The sequence below is a fragment of the Pelodiscus sinensis genome, chromosome 5 (assembly GCF_049634645.1).
Source record: "Pelodiscus sinensis isolate JC-2024 chromosome 5, ASM4963464v1, whole genome shotgun sequence".
Lineage (NCBI taxonomy): Eukaryota > Metazoa > Chordata > Testudines > Trionychidae > Pelodiscus > Pelodiscus sinensis.
Genome location: NC_134715.1, coordinates 58,228,453 through 58,251,403, shown reverse-complemented (window position 1 = coordinate 58,251,403; position 22,951 = coordinate 58,228,453). Strand labels below are relative to the sequence as shown.

Below are 22,951 nucleotides of genomic sequence, written 5' to 3'. Positions count from 1 at the left end.
GCACACGTCTCTGCAGAGAGCATGCTGCAGTACCTGGGCTTTAAGTACCTGTGGTTGCAGCATGCTGTGTGCTGCCCCTGTGACCTTCCAGAAGCACTTCCAGGTGCCTTCTTCTGTCGACAGAGCGTCCCACAGTCTGGATGCTCTTTGTCGACAAAGCGATGCAGTCTGGATGCTCTTTGTTGACAGAAGTTTTGTTGACATATTCTGTCGACAAAACTTCTGTCAACGGAAGACTGTAGTCTAGATGTATCGTTGCTGATACCGCATTTCTGAAATGATTTTCTGTCATTTCCAAGGGAATGGACCCCCACACATCCTTGACTCACTGGACGACCATATTGATTACAGGCTTCATAAGATTCCTGCCTTTTGTCAGCTTTGCCATGCCTGAACCCATACAGTCAGGCTACATTTTGCATAGCCTATCTTTACAAGGTTTATATCAGATGAGCAAGTGAGTTTTAGCCACAAAGGCTTGTGATTCTCTCTCTATATAATGAGGACTACACGTTTTTACAGTTACTGACTAACACGGCTAACCCTCTGAGACTTTTTAATGGGTTTGTTCAGGCAGAGATGAAGAGGTTGTAAAACAGAAGTTACGTCTTCAGGTATTACAGCCAAAGTATTTTCATTTTGGCAACATGTTTCACCTCATCCTGTGTGCCCTGGATATGCCCCAAACAAGCATAGAAGGTTTTTTGAGACGTGATCCTGGCCACTTATTCCACACTTTTTCCAGCCATTCAATAGTCCCAGCTATCAATCTCTTTTCATGTGTGCATACGATGATTCCCACAGGAAATTTTATATTTTTAGGCAAGGTTTTTCTTTTAAAAATAACAACAGGCGGGAGACTTGATCCATTGACCAAATATGATAAATCCACTGTAAAATGGATTTTTTCATGGCCAGTGGTTTTAACTAAAACTGTCTTTTCACCAACACCAATCACCATTCTGTTGCTTGGAAGATCAAATGTCATCCCTTGTTCATTCATATTTCCTATTAGTGACAGCTCGAATACATATTCCTTTTGATGTTTTATAAAAACCTTTGGAAAGATTTGATTTTTTTCCTCCAGGTCACTCACGATGGTTCATGAAATAAGTACATCAACCTGCTAATGCGACAAACATTGATGACTTTACTGACATGTATTTGTCATCTTTTGACATTTGCAGAACACGCAGACAAATTCCAGTTCTGATGAAGTACCCCTTTTGTTGACATTCAGCAACCCAATCCTTGATATCTTTCTCCAGCCCAGGAAATGAAGCGTGCCTCATTGGACATTTTTTCTTGCTGCTTTGCATGTCTTTCATGTTGTTGTTTTTTTTCACCATTCTCTTACCTGCTTCTCATTGATACAGAATTCATAAGAAGCAGCGCAATTATTGTTTGCTTATGCATATTCAATAACTGTAAGTTTGAACACTACATCTTAAGCAGATTGTTTTCTTTTAATTTCAACGTTGAGATCTGTGGGAAATAGCACGGGCTGCAGGATGTGCTGACTGCCACTTCCCACCACTCCTGTTGGCCAGGAACAGCAAATTGCAGACACTGGGAGCTGTAGGGCTCCACGTTTCATGTAAACAAAATGTTCCAATGCACCAGCAGCTTACCCTGACAAGCCAGGAACCAATGTTTACCAACTGCTGAAATAAAGGGTTGGCTTTTGAAAGAGTCATAGAGGTTTGCCATTTTTATGTATTCATCTTGGGGAAGTCAGCTTATAAATGAATGTGCAAATGATTGCATATGTAAGCAGGGGCTAAACTGCTGCTTGCTATCATCCAGCTAAAAGGAGAGAGCTGTCCTGGGTGTGCCCACTACAATTGTTTAGCTCTGCAAGATAATTAACTGTTAACTGTTAATATGTAAATACAGCTCATGCCCCGACTGGGATGGAATCGGAGGTGTGGTTATGTAAATGTAATTCAGCCAGGGCTGATGGAGGATCAGTGTTGGAATGAAATGTGGTGTACTGTAAATAATTTGGAACTGTTGCGGGGGTCACAAATCATGCTACGTCTAAGGGTATGTCTAGACTACAGGCTTTTGTTGACAGAAGTTTTGTCAACAGATACTGTTGACAAAGCTTCTGTCGACAAAGAGCGTCTAGACTACATCCAGTTCTGTCAACAAAGCAAGCCACTTTGTCGACATGGCAGTGTAGACGCAAAGGACAGTGTAGATGCAATAACGCCTTCTGTCAACAGAACTCTGTCAACAAAAGGCGTTATTCCTCGTAGAATGAGGTTTACATACGTCGACAAAACTGTCGAGTTCTGTCAACGTTATGTTGACAGAACTCAGCGGCAGTGTAGACGCAGGTATAGTTTTGTCGACAAAAGTGGTCTAGACACACCCTAAATGTGAGAACTGTAAAACATGCCACCAGTGCTTGCAGGAGAGACACCCTCATTATAAGAGGTCTCCGAGCAATAAGCCTCCCCACTTCCAAAGCTGAGTGAACAGAGCTGGGCAGGGGGGAGGGCTAAAGGGCTTGAGTCAGCCTGCTTCATGCCTGCCAGGTGTGAGCTGTAAGACTGGCCCAACCTACCCCTTTCCCCCTTTGTTTTAAGGACAGACCTAAAGCAGACTCATGAGGGAGTCTTTTTGCTAGTCTAGTAGAAGCTGGAATCCTTTACCAGTCTAGGTGATGGCTAAAGAGCTGAAATTACTGGTTGGGCTGGGAGCCAGACCCATTGCAGCCAGCGAAGCAGCGGCATCCAGCAGAATGGCTAGTGGGAACCACTGGCAGGCGGCTGGTAGGAGCGACTGCAGGTGACCAGCGGCGTGGTGTGGCTGGTAGGAGTGGCAGCAGGCGAGGAGTGGCGACCAGTGGCGTGGTATGGCCGGTAGGAACGGCGGTAGGCAACCAGCAGCATGTCGTGGCTGGTAGGAACGGCAGCAGGTGAGGAGCAGCAGCAGGCAACCAGCAGTGCAGCGCGGCTGGTAGGAGCGGTGGCAGGTGACCAGCAGAGCGTCCGGTGGAGTGGAACTAGACAGCTGGTGTAGCGTGGCAGAGTGGCTTGCATTAAAGACTGCAGCAGAACCCTATGGAGAGGTGGGGCCGTCAGCCTTGGACCATTTAAGGTGACCCCATCTATCCCTCCACCCCCCATTTCTACCCAGGTCGGGAGGTAAAACCCTGCGGATGAACTTTTGGACTCTGGGCAGCACTGACCAGGGACAGAGACTTTTGGGGTGTCGGACTTTGGAACTTCGGGTGATTCTTGGCTGGGGGAGGGAGGCTTAGCTCATGTCTACCTGGCAGAAGGGTTACACATATACACCGTAATTACTTTTTTTGTTTCTACATACTATATACACAATAGGCCTGACCCTCTTCCCATTGAAGTTGATGGCAAACTGCAATATTGATCAGTGGGGACAGAATGAAACTCAATAATAAATAAACATTTTGAAAGCAACCACTCTTTACAAGTGTTCTTAAAATGATTTGAGAAGATAGAAAGCTACCAAATATCCTCAGTTCCCTCCTTTGACTATTTGGGATGATCATGAAAGAGAGCTATGAGTTTAAGCCAGCCAAAATCTTTCAGGCTTACAGTGGAAAGTCAAATTAAGATATGCAACTCCAACTACATTAATTATGTAGCTGGAATTGATGCATCTTAAATTGAGTTTCTGTGCTATCTACACAGTGGGATGCTGATGGAAGCAGATGCTTCTGTTGGCTTACCTTACTCCTCATGAGGAGTAGGAGCATTAGTGCCGATGGGGGCATCCTCTGAGTTTGATTTAGTGGGTCTTCACTAGACCTGCTATATCGAATCCCAGAAGATAAACTGCGGCAGTGCTAATCTTCTATGTAGTGTAAACAAGACCTCACTCAGGATGCTCAGCATTTTGCAAGATCAGAACCCTGAAGAATTAATATCTGATTACTATGCTTCATTTTGTTTTGTATGCTAGAAAACATACCACGGCAAAGGGACATAAGGATGAAACCTTGAGTTAGTTGGGAAAGGGGAGTTTTCAAATAACCTATACTGTGGGTCATTTAAGTCCTTGACTCCAAATCACAGAAATGAACATGTGGTCACTACTGAGATTCTTATGGACCTAGCCATTAGCTACTGGCACTACGTACAGTTATAAAAGCGAGTTATAGAAAAAAAGAAGTTTTGAATTTCAAAACACACTTTCAAAAGTAATATTTTTGTCTCCAGTAAAGATTAATTCTCCAAATATTTCTTCCGTCCTCCCACACCTATTGGTGGCAGTATCTTCTACAGAAAAGGAAATAATCAAATCAGTTACCAGTAGGGAATCTGAATCAACCATTTAATTTGCTGAAAGAACATAATTTATTGGTTTTATAACAACAGTTATAAGAAGTTCATGTCCTGAGGTCTCAAACTTAGAGGTACAACCTCTACACTGTGTGGATTGAAATCATTTCCATGTCATTTTTGTGGTGTGATTCTGGACTATAATTATTAGAAAACAGGCAAAGCTGCGTAATACACATGCGGTCAAGTTTATTCCTTTGGCTTTGTTTTTTTAAACTCACCATTTTATCTAATAAATCAAAAAAAGAAAGAAACAAATTATTAGAGAAAACCCACATTTCTGATCCTAGTCTATCAACTATGCTAATGTAATGCAGCTTACAACGAAAGAGACGTTATGTAGATACAAATCTGACACAGGGATGAGTAATTGCAATAACTGTGGATCCCCCAAAGCAGACCCACCGAGTATTATTTTCTGATCAAAGAGACAATTTTGCATAAAGACAACTCAACATTCAGTTCCTGCTTATGCATCCCCCAGGCAGTCCATACTCAGTAGTGAGCTGTCTCAGGCAAGCCTCAAGGAAGAGAGGGTAGGTACCAGGAATATCTGGGTAGAGCCTTGTTCCAGAGCTAGGCTAAGTACAGGCAGTCCCCAAGTTACTTGGATCCGACTTATGTCAGATCCGCAGTTACGAACGGGGTTTGCTGCCCGTCTCCCTGGTCTGCTGAGATGGGGAGCAAAGCCTCTGAGGACGCCGGCAGCAGGACAGCCGCGGTACGTCTGGGCTGTCCGCTGCCCGCGTGCTCCGCGGCTTTGCTCCCCGTCTCCCTGGTCTGCTGCAGACCAGCAGACCAGGGAGACAGGGAGCAAAGCCGCGGAGGACCCGGGTGGCGGGACCGCGGTGCGTCTCGGTCCGCCGCCCATGTCTCCCTGGTCTGCTGGGGGGGGGTACAGCTAGTATCCCCCCCCCAGCAGACCAGGCTTTTCTCCGGATGCCTTTGGTAGAGCAGCTGGGGCGCTGCCGGTTAGTCCCGCAGCGCCGCTCTGGGCGCTACTGGACCAACCCGACAGCACCCCAGCTGCTCTGCCCCAGGCATCCTGATTCAGCCGCTGCTGGTCAGTTTCAGCAGCGGCGCTACTGAAGCAACTAAGCAGCACCCCAGCTGCTCTGCCCCAGGTGTCCCCAAGTCAGCTGCTGCTGAAACTGACCAGCGCTGACTACAGGAAGCCCGAGGCAGAGTTGCTCTGCCCCAGGCTTCCTGGAATCAGCCGCTGATCAGTTTCATCAGCAGCTGACTTGGGGACGCCTGGGGTTATTAAGTTGAATCTGTATGTAAGTCGGAATCAACAGATTCAGCCTGTTGAAACTGATCAGAGGCTGATTCCAGGAAGCCCAGGGCAGAGTAACTGTGCCTCGGGCTTCCTGTAGTCAGCCGCTGGTCAGTTTCAGCAGCGGCTGAATCTGGACGCCAGTTCCGACTTACATACAGATTCAACTTAAGAACAAACCTACAGTCCCTATCTTGTACGTAACCCGGGGACTGCCTGTACTGTTGGAAGCACCTACTTATGTGTTTTTCCTGAAAAGGACTGTTTTCCTGAATTGAGGCCTAAATACTTTAGGACCCATGTTAGATTGGGGTTTTACACAAAAAGTCAGCATGCAACTCGGTCCAATTTTCTGGTAAATATACCTGTTGACAAATTTCAGTAATGTCTTTGAATGATGGAAAAATATTTTTCCACAGATGTTGGTTATAATGTCCCTGAGTGGCGACCCAAATTGTTAAAAAGAATACCTGCAGAAATGGAATAAATGTATATTGATGATACAGAAGGCAAGAGATAAATAGAAACAGATCTCTGAGCCAACCTAAGAAATAATTTCTTTTTTTTTTTCTGCAGAGGATTTAGCTATCTTTCTCCGGAGGATTTATTATCTGTTTATAATTTAGAACTGAACAGTTTTCACAAATCTTCATGAGATACTTTATGCTCTGTATCATCTTGATTTATGATATAGATCTGTTCATTCTTCTACTGAAACTAAATGGGAAGAGCAATTGGACCTTTTAATTGTTTTAAGAAGTAAAGTCCTTTTAATTTTATTTGGAAAGCTGCAGTAGAACTGAATGCAACACTTCAGAATGATTCACTATATGACCTAGTGGTTTTAACAGTATCAAAGAATGATTTATTTTCTTTACACAGATCTGAAATATGCTAAGATCGCACATAAGTCTACTTTGAAATATGCTGATAAAATATTTTACTGTCCAGTGAAAGAGTGCTGATAATGATTTTCATATGATTGGAATTGAACTGGAGAAAGCTAACAAGGACTTTATTTAGAAATGCTGAAGCAACAGTTAAAAGTGCTTGGCCAATTTAGTGAACTAGTGTATACACTGCTTCTGCCACTTCAGGTGAAGTGAATGTAAATCTGATGGCTAATGGTATCAAAAAGGGATAAGAACAATATATTTAAGGTTTCCCTTGAGAAATAACTAAACCAGCTTAAGCTCTATCCAGAAACCAAGAAAAACTGAACATACTCTTCATGGCTGCTCTTAACAAGCAGAACATTCCTGCTTGTAGCACTGTGTAAAAACAAGGGAAATCTTTATTAGGAGAAAGAGAATATAATCATACACTTGGGAAAACTCAGTAGCAGAATGAATAAATATCTATATTATATAGATAGATATTCTTTCAGATAAAGAGTAAAATACTCCCTCATCCAGTAACTTTGGCAGCAGTTTGTCTAGTTCCTTTCCCACTCACCAGTGTGAATGTTCAATAAGTTAAATTACCTACACCAAATCAGCCACCCCTTAAACCAACTTACAGTTTGGATTAACAAATACAGCATTCCAAGTGTGACTTTGCAGGTCTGTCTCCAGTCTCAAAAAAAAAAAACTGCTTTACTGCTCCTGCCTGGAGTCTTAGCCATTCTTTCTGGAGATTTCACTCTATTAAGGGACTGCATAGCATAATCCTTAACAGAATCCATTCCGTTCTTTCCTGTTCTGTGAATCACTCTGAGAGCTACTACCTAAAAAATTCAAGTTAATGTATAGTTACGGAAACTCCCCAAGTGTCACCAGAGGAATTGTAGGTAGGTATCTTATTAAAAAAATAGGTAGCATTAACCCTTTCCACCAATAGAGGGGGTGAGCACTCTTTCCCTTCTGGAAGATTCTCGCCATAACTTCCATGTTTTGAGTGGGGATGTTCAGGACTAGTCGACTATCCAATAAGCAATTGCTTATTGGATAGTTGACAGCATAGTTGATTAGTCACTCCCTCCCTCCCTTGCTGCCTCTATCAGATAGAAGCAGCAAGGGGGACGAAGGGGGCTACTCCATGCAGCGCTACTCCTCTGAAATGCTGTTGCAGTGTTTCAAAGCTGCCATGCTGCCCCTTTGAAATGCCATTGTGGCATTTCAAAGGGGCAGCATCTCATGGAGCTTGGGGTCAGCTAGGGAGTCCCCAGCTGATCCTGGGCTCCATACGGCAGTGCCTTTTTGAAATGCCATAGCAGCATTCAGAGAGGATGAAGACTTCCTCGATAGAAGGCAGCAATTGATCCTTCAAGCACGGCAGGCAGAGGAGCCAGTGAGGGCAGTACGCGACCAAGAAGAGAACTGGCAGCATGTAACTTCTAGAAGGGGAAAAAGGCCAGCACGGGATTCCCCCGATGCTATAGAGGTAAGCAATCGCTTTCAAGCTCTCTCCACAGGCTCTGCAGTGCTGAAAGCTCTGGAAGGGACCTCACAAGGTAGAAACCAGAAGGGAGCACCATCTACTGAAAGGCATGGGATGCGTAGTCCTAGGGATGGGGGTTCCACGGCCACCACCCCCAAAAGGAAACGACGGGTGGTGGTGGTCGGGGACTCCCTCCTAAGAGGGACTGAGCCATCCCTCTGCCGTCCGGACCTGGAATCTCGAGAGGTGTGCTGCTTACCGGGAGCTCGCATTCGGGATGTCACTGAGAGGCTTAGCAAGCTGCTCAAACCTTCAGATCGCTACCCCTTCCTGCTTCTCCATGTAGGAACGAATGATACGGCCAAGAATGACCTTGAGCGGGTTGCTGCGGATTATGTAGCGCTGGGAAGAAGGATCCAAGACTTTGGAGCGCAAGTGGTGTTCTCGTCCATCCTCCCTGTTGAAGGGAAAGGACTGGGCAGGGATCGTCGAATTGAGGACGTAAATGCGTGGTTGCGCAGGTGGTGTCGCAGAGAGGGCTTTGGTTTCTTCGACCATGGGACTCTGTTCCGGGCGCAAGGATTGTTAGGAAGAGATGGGATCCACCTAACGAAGAGAGGAAGGAGCATCTTCGCGGGCAGGCTTGCGAACCTAGTGAGGAGGGCTTTAAACTAGGTTCGTCGGGGGACGGTGACCAAAACCCTGAGGGGAGTGGGAAAGTCAGATACCGGGAAGAAATGCAAAGAGCAAGGAGCAAGAAAGGAGGACCCCAGTTCGAATGGAGAAGATAGTGCAATCAACTGGTTACCTGAAGTGTTTGTACACTAATGCGAGAAGCCTGGGCAACAAGCAGGAAGAACTGGAGGCCCTGGCCCAGACCAAGAAATATGATTTAATTGGGATAACAGAGACTTGGTGGGATGACTCGCATGACTGGAGCGCTGTCATGGAAGGGTATAGATTGTTCAGGAAGAACAGGCAGGGAGAAAAGGAGGAGGAGTTGCACTATATGTAAAAGAGCACTATGATTGCTCTGAACTCCAGTATAAAGAGGGAGAAAAACTTGTTGAAAGTCTATGGGTCAGGTTTAAAGGAGCAAACAGCAGTGATGTTGTGGTTGGTGTCTGCTACAGGCCACCGAACCAGGTGGATGAGGTAGATGAGGCTTTCTTCGGACAACTGAGCGAAGCTTCCAGATCGCAGGCCCTGGTTCTCATGGGGGACTTTAATCACCCTGACATCTGTTGGGAAACCAATACGGCAGTACACAGGCAATCCTGGAAGTTTTTGGAGAATGTTGGGGATAACTTCTTGGTACAAGTGCTGAAGGATCCAACCAGCGGCCGTGCACAGCTTGACCTTCTCCTCACAAACAGGGAGGAACTAATAGGGGACGTAGAGGTGGGTGACAACCTGGGAAGCAGTGATCATGAGATGGTAGATTTCAGGATCCTGACCAAAGGAAGGAAAGAGAGTAGTAAAATACACACCTTGGACTTCAAAAAAGCAGATTTTGACTCCCTCAGAGATCTGATGGGAAGAATCCCCTGGGATGTTAACATGAAGGGGAAAGGAGTCCAGGACAGCTGGCAGTATTTTAAAGAAGCCTTATTGAAGGCACAGAAAGAAACCATCCCGACGCGTAGCAAGAGAGGCAAACCTGGTAGGAGACCGGATTGGCTTACAGGGGAAATCCTTGGTGTACTTAAGCACAGAAAGGAAGCTTACAGAAAGTGGAAACTTGGACAAATGACTAGGGAGGAGTTTAAATATATAGTTCGAGAATGCCAGGGGGTTATCAGGAAGGCGAAAGCGCAAATGGAGTTGCGACTGGCTCAGGATGTAAAGGATAACAAGAAAGGTTTCTACAGGCATGTCAACAAGAAGAAGGTGATCAGAGAGGGTGTGCAGTCCCTAATGGATGAAGGAGGTAACCTAGTGACAGAGGATGTGGGGAAAGCTGAAGTACTCAATGCTTTCTTTGCCTCTGTATTCACGGACAATGTCGGCTCCTGGACTTCTGTGCTAAGCGACGCAAGATGGGAAGAAGATGGACAGCCCTTGGTGGGTAAAGAACAGGTTAGGAACTATTTAGAAAAACTAAACGTACACAAATCCATGGGTCCAGACTTAATGCACCCAAGGGTACTGAAGGAGTTGGCAATTGTCATTGAGGAGCCTTTGGCCATTATCTTTGAAAAGTAGTGGAGATTGGGCGAAATCCCGGATGATTGGAAAAAGGCAAATGTAGTGCCCATCTTCAAAAAAGGGAAGAAGGACGATCCAGGGAACTATAGGCCAGTCTTACCTCGGTTCCTGGAAAAATCATGGAAGGGATCCTAAAGGAATCCATTTTGAGACACTTGAATGAGAGGAAAGTGATCAGGAATAGTCAGCATGGATTCACAAAGGGCAAGTCGTGCTTGACCAATCTGATTAGCTTCTATGATGAGGTAACTGGCTCAGTGGACATGGGAAAGTCAGTGGATGTTATATACCTTGACTTTAGCAAGGCTTTTGATACGGTCTCCCACAATATTCTTGCCAGCAAGTTAAGGGAATGCGGATTGGATAAATGGACGGTAAGATGGATAGAAAGATGGCTAGAAGGCCGGGCCCAGCGGGTAGTGATCTTTGATTTGCCACTGGGAGGAAAGGAGTGGGTCTATGTGTTCCCTCACCCTCAGAACCAGTTTTTTGTTAGATTCTTTGCTGCCACACACTCACACTCATGTAAATGGATCAGCATGTTGACTTCAGGCAGCTCCAGGAATGGCATGTCTCACCCTGGCCTATGCTGCTGATGTGCCAACTTCGCTGCATGAGAGGTGGTACTTGGATCTGTGAAAAGGAGAATATCAGTCTGGAGCCAAAAGTGTCAATAGTGCCAGAATAATAACTGATAAAGAACAAGATTAAGCCTCTGTTCTACCCAGCTCACATATTTAGAAAAAAGCATGTGTGGTAAAACATGAGAGCACTTGCAAAACATAACATACATGAAATACTTATTTAAGGTGAAACTCAAGGGTTTTGTGGGCGAACCTACTCTATATGAACCCTGAGTGGGGTACAGAAGATTTGTGCAATCTCACTGGAACTTCTCAATATCTACTGAGGGTTCTTCCCCATCAGCTATTTAGAGCACTCTCCTGCACTACTGCAATCAATGGATTTACACCACTGGACCATATGGGAGCAAGATTGTTCCTATAGTGCCTCACAGCTCATGCTGACAATCCTTATGTAGCATGGTGATCAGGAATGTCTATGGTTCACAGAGTTATGGCCATACTCCTGCTTCTCCTCTCAATAGTCCTCATATAGCCATTAGCTGTATAGTGCACAGAATAATCCTGCAAGCCAGAAATAGTTGTTGTAAAGCTTGGCTCTGTCTTATACAGAATGACCCTACATGCCAAAAATATTGCTACTATGCTTTGGGACTTCAAAGATCACAGGGTTTGGTCCTATACAGTCATTCCATTGCAACTGAACTATTGAAAAAAGTGAAATATGATGCAAAAATACCAATAAATAGCCATACAAATGAGCTCCCTGCAGGGGAATGCTAATGGTTGGGTTGTCTGATCTCTCAATCACACCCTGCAACTTACTATTTTGACTCTAACAAGGTCTCCCACTGGAACATCACCTCCAGTGCAGCTGGACATGGTGCTAGCTACATAGAATCATAGAACTAGAAGGAACCTCAAGAGAACATCAAATCCAGTCCCCTGCCCTCATGACAGGACCAAGCATCATCTAGAGCATCCCTGATAGATGTCTATCCAGCACCCACTTCCGCATCCAGATGTGACTCTAGGCCAGCTGGTAGAACAGAAGGCTTATTGTTTCACAGAGACGCAGCGTAGTTTAGGATTGATATTAGCACAGGTAGGCAGAATTATTCCTCTCAGGGGGGAAGGGGCTTCACCCCCTTCCTTGGTCTAAAACATCCTTCCTCATCCTAGCCCAGCCAAGACTATCCCACACTCCCAGCCCCCAGGCAGCCTCGCCTATATCCCTTTGTGTCTTTCTCTGGGAACAGAGATATCTTTTCAGGCTGGCCCTTAGGTGTCTCCAGCCAATACACACTTGGGCTGTGTCTACACTGGGCCACTTATTCCGGAAAATCAGCCGCTTTTCTGGAATAAGCTGCGAGCTGTCTACACTGGCTCTTGAATTTCCAGAAAAGCAACGATGCTCTACTGTACAAAATCAGCCGCTATTCCGGAAAAACTATTCTGCTCCCGCTCGGGCATAAGTCCTTATTCCGGAACACTGTTCCGGAAAAGGGCCAGTGTAGACAGCCCAGTAGTCTTTTCCGGAAAAAAGCCCCGATCGCGAAAATGACGCGCGGGGCTCTTTTCCGGAAAAGCGCTCTACATTGGCCACGGACGCTTTTCCGGAAAAAGGGCCTGCCAATGTAGACGCTCCTTTTCCGGAAATACTTATAATGAAAACTATTCTGTTTTAAGCATTTCCAGAAATTCATGCCAGTGTAGACACAGCCTTGGAGTGAATCATTGGGAATCACACATAGCACAATACAGACAGGCAGAAACACAAGGTTACAAAGTAGACAATACTCCCATTATGTAACAGTTGGACATTAGGAAAAACTTCCTGTCATCAGAGGCCAGGGAGAACATTTTCTCTCCCTCCTTGTAACACCCTTTTAGATACTTTTCACTCCTTTGTGTACTTCTGATCATCAAAACTGATGTACCTTTACCCAATGAGCCTTTGGCTCAGAGGGAATTTTGGCTTTGACTTTTTATTCTCTTTCTATAATTAAATCTATTTGATGCTGGAAGATATGAAGTAAATGTAAGTATTAAATACAGATGACAGAGGGAAAGAAAACTAGAGATAAATTCGAAGGAAACATTTATTGTGTCACATAGAAAAATATACAGTTTGTAAATATTTTGGGGGTATTTACTGTTCTCATCTCATAAGGACATAATATCCATTTCCGTTATTCCTCGGCATTGTCCCACTAAAGTTTTATCTTAGTTGTGTTTAGCAAAGTGAAAACAGCTAAAATGGACAGAGACTGAGCATAACTCAGACTTATTCTATATAGATTCCTCCTTTCACTCAGCCAGTACTCTTGATACCTGACGTGCATTTCAAATGCTGGCTATCTCACTGTTATTCATTACACTACTCACTGAAGTAAAAGGTACAGGATCTGACACATACTGTAACTTCTATTAGTATTAACAAGAGTTGCATCGACTACGCCCTTTGTAGCAAGAGCTAACTAGACTCCCTTTCTTCTTGAGTTCTGATGTGTTTAAAGTAGTTTGACATAAGTAATGAAGAACCTAATGGCCATAAAAGTTTCCAGTGAAAATATTTAAGCTCAAAAGATACTGATCTATTTCTGCCTTTCACTCAAGGACTCACTTTAAGTGTTAGGTTATCTGGGAGGCCTTTTCTTTCAAGAACATACACATCATCAGCCAGCTAACTAGACCTTTTCCTGCAAAGATGAAACTGCACATTTCATAGGGTTTTTTCTATTTATTTATTTAAAGGAAATAGTCTGCACACAAGTTTTATAATGGAAATTTTTAAACATTCTGAAACTTCAAAGGGATCGGGTCCTATTTTAGCCATTTATTATTTTTCAAATACACATGAATGTGTGGAATATGAGTGCTGCAAAAAGAGAACTGCTTGTTTATTCTTCCAGATCTGTACAAGCTGCTTTTCTCATTCCTACTGTGAGCTTCTTTGAACACCATTTCCATTGGGTATGCCAACATTTCATATTTTGTGAGCCAAAGCCTCCTAATTTCAAAGCCAGCTTGCATCACCATGCAAGTTCAATTTCTATTTTATACCTTAAGGATTACATTGATGAAATCTGACTCAGTTACCTTGGGGCTAAAACGATTGAGGTTTTGATCAATGATCACTGTCAGCCTTTGCACACATTTACTTTAATCCTGCTAGAGTGTTGGAGCCATTAGGATTTTTTCTGCTTTAGTTAATTCAGGGGTTTGGACTGGAAACAATCCCTTAATTTCAAACATATAAGTTTGTTCACGTTAGCTACACTTTTGTAGGACAATTTCAATTAAATATGCACCATGTCATCTGTGCAGCTATGTTTTGAGACCTGGGAAATTCTGTGTAACTTTTATAAAGTAACTGCTTATGACTCAGTCAGTTTTCAGTTTAACATCTTGGACGCATATCCACCTACCTTTGCACGTTCAGTATAGGACACTGGCTTTAGAAGTTACGCTAAAGTGCATGACTGCAGTACATGAAACAATAAAAATGTCGAAAAATGGGAAGGCACTCGAAATAAGGTGGAAAATGATACAAGTTCTCTGTGCTACTCAGAATCCAGTGCTTTCAAAATATTCATGAGTTGTGTTTTGGCCCTGCTCTCCCAGCCCCCACACAAAAATAATTTGAACTATAACAGAAGAAAGAAATATAGTATCTGTTCAGTTCTTGTCCTTAAGAAAGTGCAGGATAACTAGAATTATCTTGGGCTGTACATGACTCAGATTTATTCTGCACAAAACACAATCAGCACAATCATTCCATCTCACCCTGACTACGGTACAACCCTGAATTACAAATCCTGGCCTATCTAGCATACAGTCTTGAACATACCAAGTGGCAATGAATTATGTAGATGTTTGATATGAAGTAATGGCTTTTGTAAACTAAGATAAAATCACCCAATTTTTACTTGAAACTTTAACCTCACTTGACAGCAGGTCTCCAAATTTAAGTGTGCCTATTTACACATGTATTAGACAAAAACTCTTTAGTTCTGTGCTTTATTTATTGCGATATGAACTATTTAAAAATACATGAAATAGTGTTCTTGATTCATTAAGCAGTACATACAATATTCTAGTAAATCTTTATGTATAATTTGGAAACAATAAATAGCAGTCATTCATAATTCTAACACATTTCTCTTGGTAGTAAAGTAATTTGTATTTTCATGACATGTACTGTAAGACGTCACTTATGATACTGTGTTCTCTTAAAGGAACAGTACAGATTTTCCCCCTATATTAACAAACCAAACACTGTAAGTAATTATTTTGGGGTGACATTTACTGAGCTGCAGAGGCTTATATGAAGCACTATATATTGTAAGGCTGTACCTAGCTGGCTGTTGGTAGAGAAGATACCCAAAGTGCTTCAAGTAGCGTGTACATATTGTGAAGAAAGTCTGCTTGATAGCCTCATATGTATCATAGTAGAGGAGGTGTTGGGGAAGGTGCTGTAATACTTAGTATTATGTTGATTCTGCAATCCTATTGCCCTGTACAAATAGAGAGAGTGAGTGTGTATGTGTGTGTGCGTGCATGTGTGTGCATGTGCACGTGTGCATTTTTCTGACGTTTCAGCCACAGTGGGGGAGAATAAAGTGAAGTTGTATACCATAGAGTTGGATTCAGGTTGGTAGATATCCCTTCTCCAGCCCCTTCCTCAGAAATACTTAACCTACTTAAAGCTCATTTATTTGAGTTTTAGGAAGATGATCTGATCTTCATTATACATACATGCAGAATATTTTTGCCCACAATTTACACTACAGACCTACAAATATGCACATTAGTAACTTAATTTTTGTATGTGAGTTGATCTCGTGTGCACATTACTTGCATGTGTAAGTGTTTTTAGGATTTAACATTATGAGCCAGATTTTCAAAGATATGTAGCTATTTATAGATGCAGATATGTGCCTAGTGAGATTCACAAAAGTACTTAAGCAGGCGCTGCACAACTGATATAATTTCTCAGGGTATGTCTACACTACAAAGTTAATTCGAACTAACAGACGTTAGTTCGAATTAACTTTGATAGGCGCTACACAGGCAAACCGCTAGTTCAAACTTAATTCGAACTAGCGGAGCGCTTAATTCGAACTAGGTAAACCTCATTCCACGAGGACTAACACTTAGTTCGAATTAAGTAGTTCGAATTAAGGGCTGTGTAGCCACTTAATTCGAACTAGTTGGAGGCTAGCCCTCCCCAGCTTTCCCTGGTGGCCACTCTGGGCACCACCAGGGAAACTCTACTGCCCCGCTCCCGGCCCCAGAGCCCTTAAAGGGGCACGGGCTGGCTACGGTGCCATGCCAGGTGCAAGCCTGCCAGCACACAGCCAGCAGACCCTGCACCTGGCACAGCTCGAGCCAGCCACCCGCTGCCACCCAGCCCTCCGCCTCTTCCCGGGACCAGGCTGGCGGCTCCCAGGAGCCTGCCCAGGTCTGCAAGAGGCGAGCGCCCAACTGGTCTAGTGCGGACATTGTGGACCTCATCCACAACCTCCACACTAGGCACAGGAAAGTGGCCGTCTAGGGCAGGATAGCTGCCAGCCTGGCCACCCAGGAGCAGGTTTGCATGAAAATCAGGGTGGTCCAGTGAGACCCCCCGACCATGAGCCCTGAGCTTAGAATGGCCGTATTGGGTCAGACCAAAGGTCCATCTAGCCCAGTAGCCTGTCTGCCGCCAGCTGCCAACACTAGGGACCCTGGAGGGGATGGACCGAAACAATGACCAAGCCATGTGTCTTGTGCCATCCATCTCCAGCCTTCCACAAACAGAGGCCAGGGACACCATTTCTACCCCCTGGCTAATACCACTCCATGGACCCAGCCTCCATGAATGTATCTAACTTCTCTTTAAACTCTGTTCTAGTTATAGCCTTCACAGCCGCCTGCAGCAAGGAGTTCCACAGGTTGACTATTTGCTTTGTGAAGAAGAACTTTCTTTTATTAGTTGAAGCCTGCTACCCATTCATTTCATTTGGTGTCCTCTAGTCCTTCTATTATGGGAACTAATGAAGAACATTTCTTTATGCACCCTCTCCACACCACTCATGCTTTTATAGACCTCTATCATATCCCCCCTCAGTCTCCTCTTTTCTAAGCTGAAAAGTCCCAATCTCTTTAGCCTCTCTTCATATGGGACCTGTTCCAAACCCCTGATCATTTTAGTTGCCCTTCCCCTCTCTCACCCTCTCTCTTCCCCTCTCCCACCTCCTTTTCACAGTCTCCCCAGAGGTTAACTCCCCCCCCCCCCGTTTTGTTCAATAAAGAGAGTTTCTATTTTTGAACACACGTGTCCTTTATTTTGTACATCAGGAAGGGGGGCTAGGGAGGGGTAAGTGGAAGGAGGTGACGGAGGAATGGGGTACGAGCCCCCAATAGGGAGGACTGGGGTGGCTCTGTGAGCTCCTTGGGGAGGAAGCTCTCCTGCAGCCCCCCGATTGACACCCCCCCCCCGGATGGCAGCCTGCGGCAAGTGCAGCCGGGCTGATGGCCGAGTGCTGTGATGTGCCAAGTGTGGGCACTCAGGGCACTCCAAGCCAGGACTGCTTTGCTGTCCTCCATCGAGTTAGACAAGCGAGCGGGGAACCCCTGAGAACTGTCTGTCTGGGGTGGGGGTTGGGTCCCTTTAAGCACAGCCCTTGGCTAGCCTGAGACAGCAACTCCACGCTCTAAGTCCTAATCTGATGCCCTGCCGGCACTGCTTCCGGCCATCCTTAACCCCAAAATGCTAATTCGAACTAGTTTTTAAGTCTAGATGCACTAGTTCGAATTATCTTAGTTCGAATTAACTAATTCAAATTAAGTTAGTTCGAATTAGTGCTGTAGTGTAGACATACCCTCAGTGTGCAACTAGAAGCATAAAATTCTACAGGGCAGGGGCAGAGTAGCCTGGTGGAATACCGGGAATTTCCCTGTGGGCCGTCTTTCTAAGGGCCGGCTGGCGGCTGCTGGAGGAGGAAGGGGATTTGTGATGGGGCGCCGCAGCCCCGCATTTTAAATTCACTGGTGTTGCTCACCGGCCACGTACAGGGCACTGTGGGGCCGAGGGAGCGCATGCGTGTCGTGCTCAAATGCCGCGCAACAGGTGAGAGGGGAGATGCCCGGGCATGGCATGACATCACGGCCCAGGACTTTAAAACTGCCCAGCCAAGCGTTGCACCGCGTGGCCCAGCATATGGTCTGGTCTGGGGCCCTGGAAGCAGCTGGGGCCCGATCGCATACTCCAGCCCTGCAAACTGGAAGGCAGAAGCCAGGTAGGGTAGGGGAGGGGAAGAGGGAAAAATAGGGGGAAGGTGTGGGAAAGGAAGGGGCTTGTGCTAGGAGATGAAAATGCCCTGGGGCTTGGGCTCCCCCTGGAGCACGTGCTCCACCCCCCAGGAAACTGCGCAAGCTGCATTTGCGTGTGCACCGTCCCCGGACAAAAAAGTGTGTGTGTGGGGAGGAGGGGAGCAAAAATGTTTTTGCTTGGGGCGGTAAAAAACTTACAGTCGGCCTTGGACACAGGGAAAGGGGGAAGGGCACACAGGGGTGACTCAAAAGGGGCGAGGCGTACGCAGGTGTGAGATCATGGGGTGGGCCATTCTCAACCCATTTTCCGGGCCTATTTTGATTGCCAGTCCGCCCCTGCTACAGGGTACAGAAAAAAAAAATACTGAGGTGCATGCATAATACTGAATAGCTTGCACAAATCCGAATCCTTGTTTAAGGGCCCCAAGTTAACCTGTGAGATTTATGGAATATGAAATCATGCCTTACCACATATCTGTCTTTGGAAATCTGCCAGCAACTGCAATATCAAATTGATGCCACTGTCTTCTAAGAAATGTGCAATCTGAAATAATTAATAGAGTTCTTATTCACCATTTTCAACTAAGCAGGACATTTTAGCCAATGAGAAAGAGGCACCTAGTTTCTGCAGGGTCCTCAGTGAAAAGTCCAGTAACCGAGAATGAAAATGATTTACCAAAAAAATTACCCTATGAAAGTATTGTCTGACCAATTGCCATGGGTGAATTGATATCTCTCTTAAAGAGGAAACCCTGGATAAAAGTTGGGAATGACAAACACAAGGGTTAAGATTCAGTTCCAGCTTAATGTCAAGTGTGTCACAGCAATGTTGTGAGTTTCTGAAATACTGGACCAGAATTTTATTTACCAATTCTAATAACAACTGCAGAAATAATGAATATTATTTTGTAAATATAGCAGCAAAAAGATTCAAAATTAAATTAGTGTATTTTAAAAACTAGTTTTAACCAGCAGAATTGCTACGTTCTTCCAGTGGGTTGGAAGTGTTTTAATTTTCAGTAGCAGTTGCTAGGATCTGCTTCTGTTTCCTAGCAACCTAATTTTAACCTACTTTCTAAATACATCTCTTAAATGTGCAGGATTTATTTTAGATTTTTCTAGAAAAATATCCTTCATCAGTACAAAAATGTACATATTCTATAGGAGCCTATTTAAAATTTACTTTTTTTCTGAAATTTAAGGCAGAGAATGGAAACAGTTATCATAAACCTTTAACATGCTAGCCACTCCCTGTTTACTGTCTTTCTGGTGATATCCCAATTATCAACATACTTTTATGTACAAAAGGAATGTTTTGGTCAATGAAAAAACTTTTTTCAGTGAGAAAGATTCTTGAATACTGACAAAGTCTTCAGATATATCTCTCGCTATCTAGATAGACAGATTCATTGCAGCACTCAAAGGGATCTACAAGATGCCATATACTGAATACAGCGGGGTCCCCATTATGAGTCGCCTCGATATTCGTCATTTTGCATATATGTCGTCAATTAATTAAAGAAACTTAAACCATTATATGTTACACAGATCCACACTTACATCGTTTTTCAAGGGACCAAAAGCCAGCAACGTATTCTGGGCAAGTTTAATTAAACAAATGCAGTTTCTGCTGGTGTTGCTCATGGCCAGGCCACTCAGCACATACACCCTAGCACCTGGAGGGAGCAGTGCGTGGCAGTAGCAGTGGGGGCTCCAAGACCCAGGCATTAGGTTAGAGTAGGGAGAAGGGGGGTGCCTGCTCTGTTTGTGTTGTGAACGTATCTCAAGCTAATTACTTTATTCCTTATGGGTATTAATTCCCCTTTATAAGTCATTTCACTATAAGTTGCATTATTTCTGAACGTAACCTGGACTTATAACGAGGACCCCCTGTATATGGCAAGCACTTACTTAGTCTCTGAAGTCATAAGAATAGATCTTATTTCTTTCCCTTAATAAGCCAAAAATTCATTTATTGAAATTCACGACCAATAGATTGTCTATTCAGGGAACAAACTACTTCCCTTCAGTAGCATTCTCACAAATGCTGTTTAGAGATCATCTTGGGAAATTGGAATCCTTTATTCTTTTCAGTAGCAGAGCACTGGCTTCCCTCTAAAGATTAAAAATGAATAACTTTCACCAGCATAAGCTGTTCTAATAAAAGACATTAAGTCATCCACCTATCTGGACTCAGTGGAGAGGAATGCATTAACATTAACAACTGCCTACAACTGAGCTTTAAATACACTTGACGAATGTGGGACAGGAACAAACAGATGTAAAAGTAGAGAAACACAGAGAATGTGTACGGATATCATTGGCTACATTACTTTGATGTTCATAAGTCTTTCTGTTGATTCCAATGAGGTTTACATCAGGTCCCAGCTGAAGTACAGCAGGTCATGTTTTTAGTAATTTGGACCAGTCCTCAAATATAAAAAGAATATACTTACTGCTAAAGAAAAGAGGGTATGACTTGCAACAAAAAGGTGAATTAAAAGCAATGGCGTACTGAGAACCCACAGAGTCGTGAGAGAAAGATGTATTCTAAAATGCTTTCTGAGTACAAAGTGAACTGTTTGTTGAACAGAATACTGGTACCTTTAATTTTTTTTCTTTTCTATTTGTGTTAAGGAGGCCATAGACACAATCTCTATTTTTGAAAGATTGACCAAACTCTGAAGACATATGACTCTTTGAATTATGAACTCTACTTCCTAGAAAGAAGGAAAAAGGGGATGACATTCTGAATCATTTTGTAAATGCAGATACATCCAAAGCATCCTACTTGCCAGAATGAGTAAATTGTGTGTCTCAGATTAAAGCATTATAAGACTTTCATATTTCTGAAATATATATTACGTTAATAAATAGTATCCTGTGATTAGGTCTTTTCTTTTATACCACTTTTCACTTACATTTGTTTTGGACCAATATAATTCACTTAGCAGTAGTGGAGTTAGTCCCGATTTAAACTGGGATAAATTAGAAAGAATTAGACCCTGTGCTTTATTTCTTCTCTGTTCAGCTGTAATCTTATAACCCTTGGTCTGAATAAGCCTACTGAAGCCAATGGGACTACTGGAATGAGAGTAAAAAAGTTATTTTGCATTCAAGTATAACTGTAGTCTGCACATATCTATTTAATATTTCTAGAAGGTTGGATGAAAATATGTTGTGCAGCAGATAGCCTTTTTGATGCTGAAACTGCATAAATAATAACCTTATCATAGGATTTAACATGATCCTGGTACACTGGGATTCTTATTTCCATGGCAACTCATGCAACATTTTATTGCTGCAACATCTTTCACTGTAGAAATTAGACACACAAAGATAACTTTAAGAAAAAAACACATACACACATGCACATGAACAGACAAAACTAGCCTGTACAAAAAACCTTTGGGCTTTAATTCAGTCAGCATTAACTCAGCATGCTGAGACTCGTAGTCATAAAAACATACCTCTTCAGACCTCCTAAAGAGAATTTTCATGTGCATTGTCATTCATCTATTATGCTCAGGATAAAAGCTTGAAAAGGACACATGAAAGCTGCCTATATTTCTAAATGTCAAGAGCCACAAAAACAAAGTGCATAAATTAATCACATGTGTGAGTGTTTGCTAGATCCTAGCCTCAGCCAGCATCACTAGGGTAAGCTGGCAAAGTAGATCTTTGTGCTGCATGGTTTCTATTCATTTCAAGCTCAGTATGACCCTTATGAGGTCAATCACAATGTCTGTGTACTTTTAGCTCTTTGTTATTGCATTTATTCTTATTAGTACATGTTAGGTTACCCCATTTTTCAAAATGGAGTTCAGGTGTCCATCATGGCCTCTGGGGCAAAGAATAACTGAGACTACATATTGGCGAAGCTCCTTTACAAAACTTTTGAAGGAAAGAAGCCAACAGACATTTGGAATCAGTTCCACCTGACCCCTGTAGAGCTACTTACATCTGGCACGTGTGTCCTTAAAATAATCTAAGCACCTATTGCTGGGGGGAAGTCCGCAATAGAGACAATGAAGGTGCAGTCATTTTGTGTGGTGGCAGATCTTCAGATCAAGACAGCTGGACCAGGCAATTAAATCAAGATCACCGGAAGCTGTAAAGACAGTTAACATTGAGTCACTTACCTTAATCATCATGGTGTTCCTGAGTTCCAATATCTTGCCTTTGGGACCAGTCACCAGGTTCCTCAGGATTCTCACCTACAGGTGATCAAGACCCAGACCCAGCCAATGGATCACCTGTGAAGACAGCTGCATCTTAACCTCATTCCTGCTGGCTAAGAAAACCTAGATACAGTATCCTGGGGTATGCTCTTGTTCTCTTTTGTTTAGTTGTTGCTAGGATTCAGGTTAGTTGAGGCCTGAGTTTTATACTCACCTCTATTAAATCATAGCTTACTTGTCTGGTTATAGTTTATGGATTTTCCCTATTCCAATTGTTACTTACTGTAGATAAATATGTTGTTTGTTTTGGAAAAATCTCTTTTGTCCAACACACCACGCAAGAGAAGGGAGAGGCACACCAACTCCTATGTAACCCAGGTGATTAATCCACATGAGGGGTGAATAGATCCTGCTGCTGATACCAGAACTGTAGTTAACCTGAAGCCCAGAGCAAATAGGCTAACACTTAAGGCTGGTACCAGTCATCACAATTTAGAGTAATCTTGAAACTCTTCTGAGTTGTACTAGGAGTAAAATTGGCTTCCAGTTGGCTCTAAGATCAGGGGAATACCCAGAAAGGTGACATACAGATGAACGCACATACCAGATATGTATTTGTACCCAGTATTGGCAACTCTTATGATTATATCATGAGTCTTGAATAGTTGGAGT

General features: G+C 43.6%; 1 long non-coding RNA gene across 1 annotated transcript; it reads right to left on the bottom strand.

The window, feature by feature from the left end:
- Positions 1 to 22,717, bottom strand: LOC142829608 (uncharacterized). The gene is made up of 3 exons (XR_012904182.1): positions 22,241 to 22,717; positions 18,567 to 18,642; positions 1 to 3,069 (listed from the first exon to the last, which is right to left on the bottom strand). It is a non-coding gene; the product is annotated as an uncharacterized LOC142829608 (long non-coding RNA).
- Positions 22,718 to 22,951: the final 234 nt, after the last annotated feature.